This window comes from Cupressus sempervirens, chromosome 7 (genome assembly GCF_028749045.1).
Source record: "Cupressus sempervirens isolate cs-2001-9-10 chromosome 7, ASM2874904v1, whole genome shotgun sequence".
Taxonomy (NCBI): Eukaryota; Viridiplantae; Streptophyta; class Pinopsida; order Cupressales; family Cupressaceae; genus Cupressus; species Cupressus sempervirens.
Window position 1 is genome coordinate 840916039 of NC_143124.1, and position 19720 is coordinate 840935758.

The window sequence follows — 19720 nt, forward strand, 5'->3', positions numbered from 1 at the left end:
CAAATACTCTCTTTCTTTAAAATCACAAGAAATACTTAGGTTTCTCTATTTTAGGAAAATTAGCCAAAGTTCTCATGACAAATCAAAAATAGGTCTCATAGAGTACCAAGCATTCTAAAGAGAAGTAGGTTAAACACCGAGGTCGCTCAACTATATCAAAGTAATGCTGATTTGAAAAATTTGTGGCTTCTTTATTATTTATTTTCTGCTTGAGTTAAATGTAGTTTTGGAGATAAAGAAAATGAAAATCCAAATATAGTGGTTTTGTGGCTATGTTTATAAGTTCAAAAGATGAATTTATTATTGTAGTGATAAAATTCATGTTTATAGAGTCCTTTCTATGGAAGATTTGATATTATAAAACTATTTGTTTATACCTCAGGTGCAACTCTTCTCCTAGTATTGTCAAACTAAACTGATCCATAATATAGGAGGAACAACATTTAGGTTCAAAAGTAATTGAAGAGCAGTAAAGAGACAAGAGATAAGGTATCCTAAGTGCAATGTACTATGGTCTAACATGAAATACTTAGCAGTGTAGCCATGTATCAGAACTTGTATTTAATTTTTTCTTTGTAATTAGATGTTACATGATATTTATCCTCTGTACATTTGGTCTTTTTAACAACCCAAAGTCTCAAATCAAAACACCAAAATATGGTGATAGTAGCAAAATGCCATAAATGACAAATGGAAAGAGAAATACCTTTTTCATAATATTATCCATGTCTATTTTGTCAGGCTTATTTAACATAAATGATTTTTTCTGAACATTCTCCTTATTTTCCAATCAAAATCTTATTTGAAGGCCATGACTAATTTCTTGTAATTTTCCATATTTAGCATCCTCTACAAAGTGCAAAGATATTCCTACAAGAAGTTGTTAGTTAACCTTTTTTGTCATTTCTATATTTTTTCACCCTATTTTTTTCTTTCAATCTATTGTATTTGGAAGAATTCCAAAATGGTAGAGATGTTTAAGATGAACTATGGAGATTTCTTATGGGGAATATGTTGACCAGTGTGTCATTCAAAGCTTATCTTAACACCTCCTCCATTTCTCTCAAATATAACTACAATTAGGGAGAATTAGAGAAAATTAAAATCTCCTAGTCCTAGTCATTAGTAATTGAGTGTGGAGGTGGATGTCCTTTTTTCAAGCCTAGACTTGTAGCCTAACTTCACCTAAAATTTACACCAAGTTGCATGATACTGGGAATTCAAAGTTTGAGTTTTTAACCTATGAAATTTTTGAAAGGTCAAATCATTCTTACCTAATTTTTATCATTAGGCTATTATGAGAAGGTATGCTCAATTTATGCTAAATATTTGTGTTGATAGTATTCCCTAGTGTTTCCTTACTATATCAAAATCGAAGAAAGAAAACTCATGATGCCCCAATTAAAATTGGTTACGATCCTTAGACAAACGCAATAATGGTTCTTTTTCTATCAAAGACAAAACAATTTTTGTAGGTTCTAATGAATTAGTAAATACTAAAGGTTTTAATACTCCTAATGTTGAACGAGACTTCTCTGCTTCACCTAGGCTATTTATTGAATCAAAATGACATAAATATAACCTTTGAGACTATGATATTAAAATTTATGAAGGCTCTAGAGTTAATGTTGGCATATGGCGGTGGTCAAGAGAGCTAGACCTAAACTTTAATAGGATCTAGTTGACTAGATGTTGGCTTAGCTACATCATGATATCCCAAAACATGATGCAAAGGGTAAGTGGAAATGACCATGATTGTTGTGTAACACCATCTATTATAAAAGAAGTTGCACCAACACCAACCATAGATTCAATTTGTGTTGCTTCATTCAAGATGGGAAGGGTATTAACAAGACTAATTAGTATGTCATTCTTAGAAACTGTTTGATGGAAATCATTACTGGGAGTAGAACTCTAAAGCTTGAATATTTTCCACATGCCATCAATTTCCAGATTTATCATTTTCCTATACTTTGCATAATCTATTTCTTAAAACCGAAATAAAACAAGAAACATCTCACATGCAATGAACATTTGTAAGGTCAGTGGACTTGTTTGGCACAACTATTGTACAATATATGTTGGTTGCATATGGATTTCTCTTGAGTTGTCAGGTTGACAAAAATTCATGATAATTTGAATAAGACTAATAAGGAAAGTATTCTCTTGGAAAGCTGCATTGTGTTTAATGAGATAATTAAGAATTTGTAGCACAAAAGTTATAACACAAGCATTAGTCACCTTAAGCATTTCCATTAATTGTGTTAACCCATGTTGACTAAAAAAATTATTTTATGATCAAGACAACCTAAAATATTGCAACAAGTTTTTGGCATACTAACACAAACATATCCTCTAATTATTTTGGTTTCAATAGGATAATCAATCTGCTTACTTCTGCAACCTATATAGGGAAAATATTTGTGGGTTCCCATTTTCCCACAAAACCAAGTTGCCTATTCTAATGCCATCCTCTTTAACAACATCCATCATCAAAGAAAATAAGGCATTTCCATTTTTCCTTTCTCCTCTGCCATCTATTTGCTTCTAAGCCATCCTTTCTCTCAATTTTTCTGCTAGATCATTTTTCCAATATTAAGATAAATTTGAACAACCCAAATTCATCTGAGAAGAAGGTGTAGTAGATAAGCTAGATTTTTCTACAATTTTTCAATTCTTGGTGACTCTTTAGAGGTTCTCCAAATAAGTCATCCAAGGAGCCATCTACAACTATATCACTATACCTATTTAGTATTAAAGATGATGTTGCATTTTAAGCCTCCTTTGGAAGCTTTGATTATACAATATTTTGCTAATAGCTATCAACATTGATACTATTTTATATAGCTTTATAATAATGTGATGAAAACACATTTCTCTGTAGGAAGAACTTTTGCATTCATCTCCAAATTTCCATTGGATGTTGGAGAGTCTTGCTTTTTGAAAATAACCATTTCATCTAGAGTCTTGGCATTTAACAAAGTTGTCCCAATAATTCTACAACACATTTTGGTTTTTCTTCTAAAGCAAATCTTGGTTGATAAAATTTTGAATTAATTACTAGTTTATTAGGAATAGCCAATAATACCTCGTGTTAAGGCTTGGTCACTCTCCCTATCAATAATGTCGCATGTAACACTTCTTTATAGTTCATGATATTTTTTTTTATAAATTGAATATAAAAGAGCCTGCATCATCCTCTATTCTATGGTTATTTTCATGATATTAGATAATCATGAGTGATACATGTTGGTGTCAAGAATGATCAAGGTCAATATGAAGCATAATAGACTAAGAAGGGAGATTGCTAACTAAATAAGACTATTGGTTTTCTAAAGATACAAATTATCAAACGATGATTAGTACAAGAAATTTTAGGTACTCAAGCATATGGTGATTACAATATAATTAATTCTTTTCTCTTTAACATGGGGTTTTCATTTCACAATTCATGAATTAGAGCCCATGCTTAGAAAAATATCATCCTCAAATTTCAAATATGTTTCATCCTCTAATATATGATGCAATCTGTGTTGGTTTCCATGCTTGCTAGAAGGTAGACAATATATATTTTTATTTTGATGTTGCATTTGCTACCTCAAAATTAAGGACACTTTAATACTTCTACTGCCACCTCTAATAATTTTCTTGTAATGATATACCAAAGTGCTACTTATCCATTTTCTTTGCATGTTATTCATCTTCCACTTTTGAATGTTCTTCATCTCTAGCATCACATGTACCTGATGTATTTTCACTTCTCCATATGGTGGTGATATAGCAAATTCAAATCCATTCTACCTCTGTTGATGACACCTTCTCTTTATACTGTTGCATTCTATAGGATACTGTCTCATATTGTTGAGTTCATATGAATTAAAGCTTTACATATTACAAAGACATTTATTCCACAATCATTTATTTAATGATGAACACATTTTCAAAGGTGTTGTAAACTATATAGTGAAAAATTAGATGAAGATTTGGATACAAAAATATTTCCAAATGTCAAACTTTCTTATTTCAACATCATTAATTGCACTCTTCTACTTTCTTTTCAGAAAACAAGAATAAAGTGTACAGAGATAACTAAAAAATATGAGAACATCATTCATTCTTCACAAACTTCTCTAGTCTTAGATATATGTTAGCTATAAGTGTGATGGTTTGACCATTTTTACCAGTATCCATCAGCTTCACATATTGCTAGTCCTAATGAAAATGCATCATGGTTTCTATTCATGCTTTTCTAATTAGGTCTACACATTCTTCCATTTGATATTTGCATTTAATTCTATTGAAAATTTTCTCAATGCAAGGAATATTTAATGTTTTTCTTGAAATGCATAGTATTCTTAATGATTAGAAAATGATATTTGAATTTTTGGTATTCCTATTTGTATGTAGCTTATAGTCCTCTTTGAATCTTAAAGTTCAACTAACTAAGATGAGACAATGAAGCTACTTGGTTCTAATGTGATCCGTTAAATACATAATCATATGCTCTTTGAATCTTCATGATGATCAAAATAGATTTTTAAGATGATAACTAGGTTAGGAGATAATGATTTGTTAGAGGATCATGGTGATAATCTTTAGCTAGGAATGTTTGTAGAAGTGTCACTAAAGAGGCACGAAACAAACAATTGTGACTCTATGAAAAGTTACACTTTAAACAACATATATATTCACATAAAAAATCATTAATGTCTTTTTGGAACACAAGACAAAAGCATTGTGTTAGTAGACTGAGCATTCTCAATGTAATTTTTTCTTGTACATACCCTTGATTACATGTGACACTTAATACATTTTTTGGGCTTTCTTTTATTGATTTTTAAAATCTATTAATGCTAAACTCATCAACTAATCATCCACTAAAAGGTTTAGAGAACCTTTATGCTCTCTTGTTAGTGATATCAATTGTATGGACTTCAACATGGAACATATAACATTCTTTTGATACTTATTCTTGTTCTTGGTTATCTTGGACATTTTGTACATGATTTTTAGTAACGTGTTCTCCTTAGGTTGTCACTAATTTCTTAGTAAATGGATCTTTAGATGAACTTCATGAAATCATTTAAAGTGTAGGAGAGCTCTATACATAACATATATTATGATTTAAGAATGGAATGAATACCATAATTATAGTCTTTTTCTAAGTTAAAAAATAAATATGCTAAGTTAAAAACAATTACACAACCATCTTTTATCTAACCAGCTAAGGGTTGGGCATGGAAAATGCTAGAAGTGTCCCAAGCTTAATAAACATCATAGTATTATGGTTGCATATATGCAACAACCCATTCAAAAAACTATTCTAGTTTGTCTTGCTAGTACGCAGCTAGTAAAATAAGATTTGATAACTAAGTTCAAATATTCATATTACCTTAGGTTTCAATTTAATTTTTTCAAAAATTTCCAAGAATTAATGAAAGTTTTCTAAAGCCAATTTTTTTATGGTCATTGAAACTTGATCTAATTTATGTTAATACTAGGATTAAATGGCCTTTATAGAATTAAAAAGTACCATCTAACTTTGTTTTTCTTTGTTGGTTTTGAAGTGTTACTTGCATTTCTCGGAAGTGTTCCTTCTCCACTACAACATAGATCCCATTCAACAAAATTATCCAAACTAGGCAATTGGTAACTTCTTTTCTTTCTATGGAAGATTGTAATTGACAAAATTTCATACCTATATAAATACCATAATGAATCTTTTAATGATATGATTTCTCATTGGATATGTGGATTGTTAAAACAAAAATATGAACATATTGTATGTTTCATTTGGGTGGCTCTGAAGATTAACTATTATTTTACAAAGAATAACCTTATTTCTTGACAAGAGTATATAGATAATCATTGAAAATATTTGGACCTATTCCTTGGATTACAATAACAATTAACATTCAAGTCTTCTTCTATTTCAAAATTTCAAACTCATCTATCAAGCATGCTAGTAATAAATGCAACCCCCTAGTCCATCTATACAATATGCCCATTCCATACCATTGATCCTAAGCCACACACCATGTAAACATGTACATGCATAATGTATATGCTAACTAGCTATCCTGCCACTCTCTAGAATTACTTCTTACAAACCTATACAGTGCAATTTAGGCTTAAAATGAAGGAACAAGGTACAATCAACACCATGATAGGTTGGGCATCACCATAGAGCCAACTAGGATACTAAACATGGAAAGGGTATTTTCATGACCCATTGGACTTCATCTGTACATCAGATTAAATTGATGTTGAGGTTGGATGGTAGATGCTTCATAGGGACTCTTGATCACTTTAGCCCAATGTAGTAAAAAAAGGACTTAACCTTGTTTCCTAAGAGGATACTAGAAAACCAAAATTTGATTTAGGTACCCTTTTTGGAGTTGTTTCATGGCCCAAATTATGAATACTAGGTAGCCAATGCAATGGGTCCAAAACTAGAATGTTGTTCAGGGCTAGAGGGCTAATTAGTGTTAGAAATAGGAATTATTGGTGAAGGTGAGGTGAATAAGTAATTTACAAGCTTTAGTCACCAACTGAATATTTCTTATTACTTTGAACCATACATAAGAAAGTAACAAAGTAATGTTGAATAGTAATAGTAACCATGCACAAAGATAACTCATAACACCATATTTTGTTAACTAGGGAAACCCTGGCCTAGGGAAAACCCTGGTGGAGATGATACCCACTAGATAATATACTGATATATATGTTCCTTGTTAGAGGATGGACCCGTTTAGGAGTCAATGAGAAACTTCAATATAGAGAGTCCCTATTAGGAGATTCCAACCCTATTAGGAGTTGTAGTATAGTAGATGCAAGATGGGCCCACTTCCCAAACATGCATTTCCAATTACAAGAAGAGCTCATTGCCCAAACAAGTAATTAGTCCTCTAGAACATAAGTGTTGTAACTTCTTTCTTGACTGATCTTTGATGTTCATCTTGATTTCGAATCACAAAAATAACTTCTCAAAACTTTGCATATATTGCTTTATAGAAAGTTCGCATATCACAATAGCACACAATACTGCACTTCTCTTCACAAGATGTCCTTTTCCTAAATACCATGCCTTTACACAGCTAAGATCATAATATACTTTTCTAACTTATAGTAAACATCTAGGATGTTGGCCCTAATTGATCAAGTAATTATTTTGTAAATAAAATAATTCCTTTCCCTTAATTCCATTGTCTTGTTTCACTATTAAAACACATATATCTCTTTTCCATACAATTTGTACTGATGTCCAAGGTTATACATATCATCATCAACATGTATACTATCTTCATCTATCTTCACTAGTCATAATATGACGTCTATAACAAGTTACATACAAAACAATACACTACTGTAAACCAAATTCATACTTAGATAATTTTTTGAGTACCAAAAGCTAAATATCTTTATTTTTGAGATTTTCTATAAGCATGTACATCATGTATTGCCATAAATGAGAATAATTACATATCTTCATTAGCTAATTGTCAACAATTTGGCCTCCAAATACAAAGAAAGTACTAGAAATTGGTGACTTCTTTTGTCAAAACCAATTAGGAATTTAAGAGACTATTAAGGAGGTTAATCTAGAGCTTTATCTTTTGGCTACAAAACCTTGATAAGTTATAGGTCGGATAACATCTTTATGAATGGTGTATACATAGGGAAATACACCTAGGGCTCATTGTTTCTCTTCCCTGCTTGCAAGGACAGAAAAAAATTACATAATCTTGAAAGGAATATTCCAACCTAGTATTCTACCAAAGGCCATTAAATTCCCATGGTGGAAATGCCTACAAATCAAAAAACAATCCAAAACCCTATGTTAAGAGGAAAAACCAGAGCAACAGAGACCAAATTTGTTATAACTTTAGTTTTAGGATAGATCTAGTCACCAAACCAAATGAATTTGACATATTATTCTCCAAGAAATCTAAAACTTCCCTTGTCTTGGTCTATACACGTCCATATAACCTTTGAAACAATAGATTTTTGCAAGAAAGTAAGATATTTTAATTGATTCAAATGAGCAATTACATATCTCTTCCTTCCACCCGCCTAGTAGGGCTATTTGAAGGCCTTCCCCAATGGTTAGGTGTAGTTTTTTCAAACTCCATAGCCATTGGAGGGTTGATTACAAAAGGTTTGTCAAAATACAACTTTTAAACAACTTTTGCATTTTGTTGCAATTTTTCGTTTAAAGAGCAACTTTGCTCATTATGAGTCCCAAAGTCCTCATAAATACCAATATGAAGTAAAAAGACTAAAATAGTCTAATATCCTAAAATCTGTCTCTTATTGGACCTTTGACCATAGTTGACCTAGTGGCTTATAAATGCCAAATCCTAGGAGTAGGTCTCACAATTGGGTCAGAAACATGCAAACCATACTTTATCTTATTCATTAACATAACTTTGACCTCTTGAATGTGTGGACAAGCTATAAGGGTCTCTATCCTTCATGTGGTTTCTATAGTTGGTGATATGTGCTCCTAAACCAAATTTTTTGCATGATCATGGAGAGTTTGAAGAGTTATCTCTTCTAGAGACTCCTATAATGGAGATTATATCCTTTGGACTAGCCTTTATGGTAGTATGAATTGATGATAGCATTTTTGAGTTAGCCTTGTCTAGTCAAGTGGACATCTTTGGAAAGGTCATTCACACATTTTTTTATGAAAATATGCTGTAAATTATTGAATAGAGTGGGGAGAAAATGGAGAGGTTTGTAGAGCAATCCAAAGCATTGTAAGTAAAGGCTACTTTCCCCAAAGGAATTACATTAAAAATACTTATAAAATTGATGTAAATATAGTAGTCTCTAGTTATGTAGATTACTTGCCATTAATCTCTATAGAATAATTTGATAGCAATTTCTATACAATAGATAATGATTATTATTCCATGACCACTTTATGTTAAGCAGTCCTTGAGTATGTTGAAGGGAGGTGGATTATTGAAGGCTCTAGACCTACTGACGGATTAGGAGAAGATAATGCAAGATTATACTTTATAGTTGTTCTTCAAGGTCATATATAACTCCACAATTGTGTAAGTCTTTTTCTAGAAAAAAATACACTTTAAGAAACATCCATTGTGTAATTGCTTGGATTGTGCGTAGAATTTTTTTGTGGAACCATTTGCTATTAAAGACAGTATGGGGAGATCTACGTGAGAGGTTTTTCATTTTTCTTTTTATATATCATTATTTGTTTAAAGGGGTGTCAAACATATGAGCCCTTTGCAGTGAGCTCATGTCTATCATTGCAAGAAAAGTTCAACACCATCAATATATAGAGGAATATACAACCACATTAGTAGGCCCCTTTGGAATTTTTAGACACAGAGTTGAAAAAGTTGTCTAGATAAGGGTACTTGAAGACATGCTCGATCCACACAGTTTGGATGGTGGATAGAAGTAAACTGAAGTAGTGGATTGAATTCCTTGAAAAATTCCAAGAGGGAATTTTTAGCATTATGAATACATCCTAAAACTTAGGGATCGGTTGGAGTGACCTTATCAAAGAAGGTGTAATAGGGACACTTGGAGGACAAGGGTGCAATAACACAAATAGTTTTAATTGATTGAGAGCAGATCAGTAAGGGTTATGGGGGAACAAAAAAAGATGAGTTGGTAAAAATTTACCCTTAAAACCACAAAAATCTATGCAAAAATAACATTAATAACACCCTAAGAAAACTCTAACCATTGTCACAATTGAGCAATACAATTTGTTGCACCAATATTTTTAGAATGACTTTTTGTCAGCACTAAGTTGCAACATAAATGCAACCCCCTAACCCATCTATACAACGTGTCCATTCCATTGAATCAACCGTAAGCCACATACGCATTCCATGGAATTGCCCTTGAGCCACATGCCACATATGTGCATAACACATATATCACCTACCTACCCTACGAATCTCTAGCTAGGTTTTATAGTGAGCAAAAATTTATATTTCTAAGGTGACTGATACACTAGTTGTAGGTTTAGACAACCCCTACAAAAATTGAGAGTTCTTTATCATTTCTCAATGAAAGTTGAAGAATCAAATGAGCAATTTATAGAGGAATACTCCCCTTATCTTCTCCAATAGGAGTTTGAACAAAACACAAAGATAATCACAATGAAAATTTCTTCTAAAAGACTATAAATTAAATAGAAAAGGAAGAAGTAAGTAAAATACTAACTTTATATTGTTATTACTCTTGTCCAAAATTTTACAACATATATACATTTATTTCAACTTCCGCCAACACACAAAATTCCTAACTTCCCTTAGAAACTAACTTTTGACCTCATTTAAACCTTTTTACCAAAGGGAGCCTACTATTAGAAAAGTATCACATGGATCCTAGGGAAAAAAATATCACAATAAGGGTTGTAAGTTTAGTAATAGAGCATGCCAACTGTGCACAAGAAGCTTTCTTATTTAGAGTCCTAGCTAGTCCATGGAAGCTAACAAGTCATATAGGATTGGATGCTCTTTTTTACTCAATTCTATACACCAAAAAATCTTTAGGGTTTGAACTTGGTTTTTCCCCATGAAACTCATTTATTTATCATTTGATCTCACCCATAGAGAATATTGTGGCTAATAATTAGATTTAAATGTTCATTTATGCATCCCAACTGGCACACAACTGGATGTATTTTGTAACACAATTTTATACTTGTACATATCTTCCAATTTAGAATCCTAATAGCTCTCATTTTCACTCTACTAATATTTTTATCCTTATTGTGAAAATGATCTAAAATTGGTTTTTCATTTTATGCCTCATTTATTTTCAATTGTCAAAAGAACCCTAGCCAAATCTTTTTACCTCAGTTAAAATAGTGAAAATCTTTCCCTAGGGTTTTATTTGGGTATACTAAGGTTGTGTTTTATCTTTCCATTAAAAAATTTCATCTAAATTGCAACCTTTTTTCCCTTATCCTAAGTATTTTTAGGTAGGATATTGTATATCTTCCAAATCATAGGGCTCCAATCTTAGGATCATAGCTTTGGTGTTTAGTTGCAAGCTCACATTTTCTTGCTCTTGATGTTATGACACAAATTTTAGAGGAGGATTGTAGAGTCATGTTTTAAGTTCCCTAATCTTAAGATGTGCCATGGTCATGGTATCATAAGTAAAAAAGAAAGGGTTCCCAATCTTAAGATTTCCCTTTGTATTGTGACATCGTAAGTTTTTGATGGAAGGTTTTAAGTCATGGTGGGTGATGTTATGAAAAATGGTAGTCATGGGATTGTAGATGTAGAAAGAAAAGGTCATAACCATGCGATCACTACTTGTTGTAGGATCATAGAAGTATGAATACAAGGAAGAAGCTAGAAGGTGTCAATCCTAAGATAGAAAGGTGATTGAGGCATCATAATGGTTTGTATAAGGTGTTCTGATGTTATGCTAAAAGCTCTAGTTGTAAGATTGGGAAAAAAAATTTAAGGATCATGATACTACAGGAAATGATGATCATAAGATCATAAAGTAGTAATTACAAAGAAAGTTGCCAATTAAAGTCAGAAAAGTGACATGTGTTCCATCCTAATTCGTCATAACTATAATACATTCAAGGTAGATGCCACGTCAAGCTGATGGGGCCAAAGATGTCTTTGGATAAGCCTATAATCTAATGGATCTCATTCTCTGATATTGTGATAGACAATGTTTTGTAAGATCTTAAGTGTATCAAAATGGTGTTACGATGATACAACAAGCAATATATTGGGAGATCACAAAGATGAAAGTAGATGTCGTTGATGCCACAATAAAGAGAAGTGGCAGTTCTCATAACATTGTAGAGGTGAGAAGGATGACTACCAAATTCATGAAATAGTAATCTAAACTACAATAATAGTATCGTAAGCCAAAGGAAAATTAGATAAGATTCTATGCTAGTAAAGGTAAGCTGGCTATTGTAAGATCGTAAAGAATTTAAAGGAAAGCTCTGATGCAATGGTAACTATTGTATGATGAGATCTGTTGGTCATGTTTTTATCTCATATTTTATAGTCATGTCATTTTATGAATTTTCCTAGCTTTTTAATGAGAAAATTAGGGTTTAGTTACTTTCAAAAGTTTAGCCCTAACTGAAACCCTAATTAAACAAAATTTGTGCCCTAAGTAAGCCCTTTTAGGTTGTTTACTTTTATTTTAAGGTTAAGCAGGTAAATCATTTTGAAATGTTATATATTATTTTGGGTGCCTTTTAAAAGGTTTTCAATTAGTTTCATTATTCACCCAAAAAAAAATTTGTTGTCAGATTTTTTAAGATCTATAGTGGTCATCACATCGTTATAGAAACTTGTAGTCATTTTAATCATGTAATATGGAAACCAAGAGATTATCAAAATTGGGACCCACTTGACATAAGAAAGGTTTTAATAAGGATATCTCATGTCATCTGATCTTTTCTTGATCAATGGTGGTCACTATGTCACCACCCAAAGTTGCAAGCCTTTTTTCGATAGTGACATGGTGACTTCTCACAAAATGAAAACACAGTAGGCCAAAAAGTGTTTTACAATGCCGCAAGTTATGGTCATCATTAATGAACTGTGACCATGAAAAACTGTCAGATGTGTTAGAACTATGGTAGATAAAGTGTCATATTGAAATCATGTGTTATTTGCATGATACTAGGTTTTTTCAGGAACAATGGTGGTCACTATGTTGCCAGCAGAACTTGTGGGCTCTTCACCAATAACAACATAGTGACCTCCTAAAAAAGGAAGACATGGCAGGACTTATTTTTGAAAAGTGATGCCAACAAGGTTTGTTGTATTAAATAATTTTGCTAGCGTGTAAAGGTAAACTGATGTCACAGGTTGCATGGACTCACACTTGGAAATAGAATCAGGTTGATTGACATTATTAGATCATTTTAAGATCTATGATGGTCATCATGTTTCTATAGGGACTTTCTTGATGTTTATTACATGCGACATGGTGACCAAAGGGAAATGGAAAGGACCCACCATAGTTGCATTAAAATACTTATAGAATATGCACCGTCAGATTAAAGAAACATCAATGACTGTCGCTATCTACCATACATGACATGCTCAATGTTTACACATAGCAACATAGTGAGAGTGAGACACGTCCTTGAGTGCTAGTGGGTTCAAAATGAGTCAGCAACTTATGTGGAAGAAGAAGCTTATGTGGAGAAATCTGATTGGATTGACTACCAACTTGGCAGATTAAAAGTAAATCATGTGCAATTTTATTCCTGAATCATTAGATTTTTAAAATCAATAGTGTTCTTTCAAAATTAGAAAGTGGCATACCACTTTGTTTCTCCTTAAAATTCATTTATGAAAATTGAAAGCTCCCTGTGAAAACTAGAACCAGAGATATATTGCAAGATGTCACCATTTATTCTCTATGCAAATGAATTACTGAACTGCAAAGAGCTAAGAATTAGCTAAAGAATTGTTCCTAGTGTGATTAAGGTGTGACGAAGCTTCCAGTATTCACAATGTGTGTAGAATTGAAGTGAAAGAGTAACAAGGAGCCAAGTAAGTTTCTCAAGCCATTATATTCATAGAAGTATTCTAGTACTTTGTAAATTTTATCCAATATGCCTCCCAATAAAGTATTCTTGAGAATGGTAGATTATGTGAGAAAAAATATACATTATGATTTTCTTGAACTATTGCCCAAATCTACAAACGAGTCTACCTAGGTAAAAAAGTTAATTCTTTCAAACCCTAGGCTTAAGATTGTTGACGACCTGTATGATAGAGGAAATTAGGTTAGGGATGCAATTACAACCAAAATAGGGATTTATCTCTTTAAGAAATAGTTCTCAAAAAGGAAACTATTTTCTCCCCATGGAAATATTTGGAATTTTGATCTAGGAAAACTAGTGGTCCCTAGTGTTTTTATGGATGTTGACCTACTCATGGCCATTGCCCAAAATTATGACCCAACAACTAGGATAGTAAGAAGAGTACATGGGGAATGCCTACTGCAAATAAATTCTGAAGAAATTTGGGAGGTTTTTAGTTTAGAACCTTTTTCAGATTACCATGTACCCATTGACTTGCCAAGGCTAGAGAGAAAATCTTTATCTAAGAGGGATAGGGTCAGGCAGGGTGCACTAAGGGCAAACTTGGGTTTAATTGGAAATTTTCTAGTAGTTACAACATCTAAAAAAGAACCTTTTAAGAAGGAATTTTTCACTTTCAGGGCCATGGAAATATATATGATTCTATGTAGAGTTTTTGGTGAGGATGAGAAGAATTTTATGCCTATAAAATTTATGTATATGATGGCTCAAATCTCTTGTTTTGGTGTGGATATTATTTTTGACTTTGCATCTTATATTGCTAAAGAGATCCATGTAAGGTTAGTTGGAATTGCAAAGAGCAAGGTGGATAAGACTTTTGGTCATTATTCACTATTAATGCACATGTTTATTTTTAAAGTAGTTACATATTTTGAAAAGGAAATGGTTTAGAATAAAAAATATGAAGAAGAAAATTTACCTATCCAATTGTGGAGCATAGACATGACCTGGGATGCACAGGATGCTAGTTTTGTTAGGTTTGATAGATATTTTGCATCTAGGTTAAGATGCCTCTTATTAAGGGACAATCCCAGAATCCCCAAGGCACTAATGAATTTAATTAGACCTATGGATAATCCATATGATTTAAAAGTGTCCCATAATTGGGTTGATATCATACCATACCCTATTTCAATAGTCTTTGGGGTATATGGTTTCCAAGGGACTCCCCATGTACTACCCTACCAGGTGTCTTTGAAGGTAGGAATTGCAGAGATGTTGTGGCAGATAGGAGGACTGGAGGAAGCACAGTTGGCTAGAAGAAACAAAGGCTCTCTTTTCCCCACTTGTACAGTTGCCCACCATTTCATAATCACCAAAGGTGGTTGGTTAGTTTTGTACAAATTCCTAGACCAATACAAGATGGTCATCTCTCATCCTCATTTTTGTGATAGTAAGGGATTTTTTGAGATATTCAGGAAAAGGGCTAAGGTTTGTGCAAAGGATCACCAATTTTATTTCCCTAAGGACATAATAAGGAATGAGTTCTCTCTACAAGAGCAGGAGATAAAAAAGGAAAAGTGAAGAGTGTATTCTAGGGTTTTGGAATTTATTCATTGTTTTGATGACAACTGCAAACCTCAAGCTAGTGCCAAAGCAGAGGAAAATAAGCTAAATAAACTCATGACTATCTTTTTTGAAATCATAGAAGTCATGAATGAAAAGAAATTATTCTTTATTAATAAATTTCTAGAAAAGGCCAAAGAGGTCATGAGGAAACTATTTTTTACCCCTACAGAGGATCAGGGAAATTAATTGTTCAAAGGAGACATGGCTCTAGTATAATTCAAAATAAAAGGGCCTCTATAGATAAAAGTAAATAGATAGTAGGGTCAACCAGGGTTGTGGTTGAGGAAAGACTTGATGAGCCCTCACCTAAGAGGTAGAAAATAATAAGGGAGCAAGCTCCTCAAATTGAGGAATATTCATGTACTCAGTCCCCACTGCAACTGGGAGATGAACAAATGATACACCTGGAGCAGATGGAGCAGTTAGAATCCCAAGGGGGAGTATTCATTACGTAGGCAGAGTTAGAAGAGAGGAATCCTCAAGAACCTCCCATGCCAAGCCTTGAATTAATAGTGGTAGACTATAGAGGAAAGGAACTGGATCCTGTGATTGAATAGGCCAGTCATGAATTCATATCTGATGACTATTTTGTCAAAACTAGAGCCTTCTACCAATTTTCCTAGAGGATAAACATGAGAAAGTTTGAAGAAAGATGCAATAAGCTAAAAATAGAGCATCCTAAAATGGAGGAGGCAAATGTGCATAATCAGATAAAAGAAGAGATGGTGTAGGAATTCCAAAACTTGACCCCTAAAGAGGGGAGACAAATGGTAAAAGCATCTAGTGTTTTGCTGCTATCCAATTGGGATATAGCAGATGCTTTGGTTTTTAATTTTGTTACAGCTAGAATGAGTATAGAAAACCTAGGGAAGAAAGAGGTGCTAAATTTAGTGAGGACTAGGCAACCTTGATTATTTAGTTAGTAAGGAAAGGATCTAGGATTGTCTCTTCCCAACCTAATAATACCAGGTTGATAGGCAACCTCATCATCAAAAGAGTTGAAGAAACTACTATTGAAGAAGCTGCAGAGCTAGGTATTGGATCATCCAACCTCATCTATGTCACAACTCAAAGAGACAAAAGGGAAAGGCAGGAGCTACAAGAAAAATATGAGAAAGTCTTGGAGGCATACAATAAAGAAGTTCAAAAGAGAATTAAACTTGAAAATAAAGTGATGGGAATACCCACCAGGCCAAGAATTTCTCATCCTCGCTCACTAGTGGAGCCTTTTAAATCCACTCCTCTCATTGAGATACCAGATACACCATAGAGGCCACAATATTACACTGTAGAGGACTTTGAAGAGGAAAAAAGTAAACTATGGGAATTACACGTGGAACTGGAAATTCAATATGAGGATAAGCTGAAGAAAGCCCTCATGTATTTGGTTAATAAAGTTTATTAGCCCTCATTTTATTAGCAATTGGCAAAAACAATAAATGTATGAGATGAGATAAAGGCAAGTGATCAAACCTTAAAATCAATTGTGAATAAATGGATTAAGAGGAGTAAAGATATTACCTTTTTATGTTTTTCTATAATCAATTCATCTAATCAACATATTGAGAAAAATTATGATATTGTACATGATCTCTCAAATTTTGATGATAGGAGAGTTGAGATACAAAGGATGATTGTTAATTATTTTTACAAATATAAAAGTGTCAAATTTGATTTATTCCCACATGCTATAGATAGAAAGAACATATTGAAAAATAAAGAGGAATGGACCCAAGAATTGAATGGCCTATTCTGTTTGAGAATGAATAGAGTCATTAATGAGAAAGGAAATGCATGGTAGGTAGCCACAACTGAAGAAATTGTAAAAGCACAATTATTATTTGATTCTTTAAGAAGAGATTTTGTTGACATTGACAAAATTGCTGAATATGTGATTAAGAAACAAAAAGATATTCTACAATTTAATTGGCTAGATGACACACTTTTTGACAAGTGGATGGCAGATATCACTCAGGGAGAGTAGTTGGAAGAAGCTGAAACTGATGATGATGAGATAGAACAAGATGAGGTACAAATTATTAACACATCATCAAGAGATCAAAAGGAAGAAGAGGACAAAACATAGCAACCAATCATAATTGCTAGTACAAAAGTTTGAGTTGATGATGTGGAAACTGAGCACACAGGTGTAACTATTGTTTTAATAGTGAATGATGATGAAAATGGAGAGCCTCAAATTGAAGTAAATATGCAGCAATCAAAGCTAGACACATCAATAACAAACCTAATGGCTACATATTTCGAAGAGTCAGAATAGCAAAAGGGGCAATCATGAAATTTGTAGCATTTGAAAGTGTAATAGAAAGTGGTCCTACAAAAAGAATATTATGATGTAAAGCTTATTTGTTGCACAATTTTTGTCTTTTATGACAACAACAAATGTAAATATCTTTTAGAGACAGCTGTCATTTTCTCTATACTTGAAGCTTGTTGCATCTCACCATAAGTAAGATCCCAAGGTTAGAGAAAGGGTCTAAGAATTTTGTATGTTTTTGTTCTAATCAAAAAGTAATGTCGGTCTACTTATGTGTATTTTTATCAGTTTACTTGAAAGATTTGTAATTTTTTGATATTTTCATCGCAATGACAAAATCAACAAGATGTTCTAAGTTTCATTGAGTTTCTATTAGTTATTGTATCATTCTTTTTCAAAGGATAATACAAAAAGGGAATTTACACTATATTTGTGTTGTTAATTTCTATCTCCTATTTATAAGCTTGTTTACTTAGAGATCAGTTAAATAAGGTTTAATTGATTGAATGCTAGTTGGATGGGTTGTATATTGATTTTATTGTTTCTTTTAATTCAAGGAGTTAAGGAAGTGCTTCAATAAAATTGGTAGGGTCTATGGGTTTGTAAAAGGGATGCTAGTAAGAATGAGAACTGGTGATTATAGTTGATAAAATTCATCTACAAGTTATTTGAAATAGGTCCCCTACTAATAGTTGACTTTGTGCAGCAATGGATAAAGCATTGGTCATATAAATCATAAACAAATTGAAATGAATTTTGCTACATATATCAAATTTATATTCAAATCTGAATCAATCAAATATTGTATCAAGTGTATAAGGGTGGTCATCATCTATCTGTGGGAATTTATGAGTTATTTTTAGCTTCTGTAGCTCATCTTTGTCTCACATATATCAGAGAAATTGGACCATATCTATTGTTTCTAGGGATTGAGGGCAAGATTCAAGAAGTTAATTGAATCCCTAAGGTACTCCCACCTTGATTTTTTAGAGCCAAAAGTGTAGGAAGCAATTATGCTTTGTGTTGTTGGCCCAAAGACATATTTTATTATGCTAAAAATGAGTGTTGGCTACCTCTAGGTATAGTAAATTTTGTTGTCTACTGGTAATAATAATTGTAGTTAGATTAGGAGCCAACAAGATCATAGAGACTTTTTTTAGGGTTTATGATAGTGCAACAGGGGTTTTGACTCCTGGGTTGATCATAACATCATAAAACCCTAAGTTGACATGAAAATATATTTTCCATGTTTTTGAGCTAGAAATAACAAAGGGATCTCAACCAATGAGATACAAGCAAAATACATAGAGTGTAATGTTGGATAGTAATGAGGACGCTCCCTTGAGGTGATAGAATAAGTTAAGTTTTAAGGCTTGAGTGTGCTAAAAATAAATAAAAAGTGATGTTGATGGTGGATGCTAAGTTATAAAGACATTCTATTGATCAATTATAGTTCACCGTTCACAAAGAGAAGAAAATCTAAGAAGTTGTAGAGTTTCTAGTGTATGCAGATTATTATTTTTCAGTGCTTAGATATACTTTTCTCCAGTATTTTCAAGCTATTTCAAAATGCCTGATAAGGAAGTGGAAGAGATTCAGGCAGCGGACCTGGAAATTGCAGAGATCTCCACTTCTAAGGGAGGGAAAATAAGATAGAAAAAAAGATAATAGGTTTGTTGAGGAATGAATTAAGCTTTTCCTAGGACCTTCAAATGTAAATAGTGTAGATGACCATGCTTTCATAGACCCATATTATTCCCTATATAGAGATGCTACATACCTTGGAGTCATAGGTTTTGAGATTTTTAGGTATTTTTACCATAACAAGGAGAAGAAAATCCTAGTATGTAATCCGTGGAAGAAGAACTTAGTGAAATTGATTTTCCCTAAAGTTTTTGTCGATGTCAATTTGGTAAAAGCGCTAATCAAGTTGTATAATTTAGCTACCAAATCATTCCATATAAGCAATGGAACCATTCTTTGCACTCTGGACCGTGCTTCATTCTTTGAAGCTTTTATATTGGATGGTGCCATGGGTTAGCTTGTAGACTTGGAGGATTTACAAAGGAAATTTGAAAGAAATAAAAAAGCTTATATAGGGAAGTCTATGCTACAACATATTCCCATGGACTTAAAGAGTGTAGATGATTACTCTAAGAAAGTGGAGAAGATGTTGCCTTTGGACAAGTTTAAGAATTACTTTGTAAAAACAATGTATGGTGTCCACAAACTGGTTGGAAAGGATGGAACATATATGGTGTATTTTAGTTTATCATAAC

At 32.8% G+C, this 19720-nt stretch overlaps 1 pseudogene; it reads right to left on the minus strand.

Annotated features, from left to right (window-relative positions):
* Nucleotides 1-1311: 1311 nt before the first annotated feature.
* Nucleotides 1312-19720, minus strand: part of LOC149550013 (MAP3K epsilon protein kinase 1-like) — an 80017-nt pseudogene continuing 61608 nt past the window's right edge.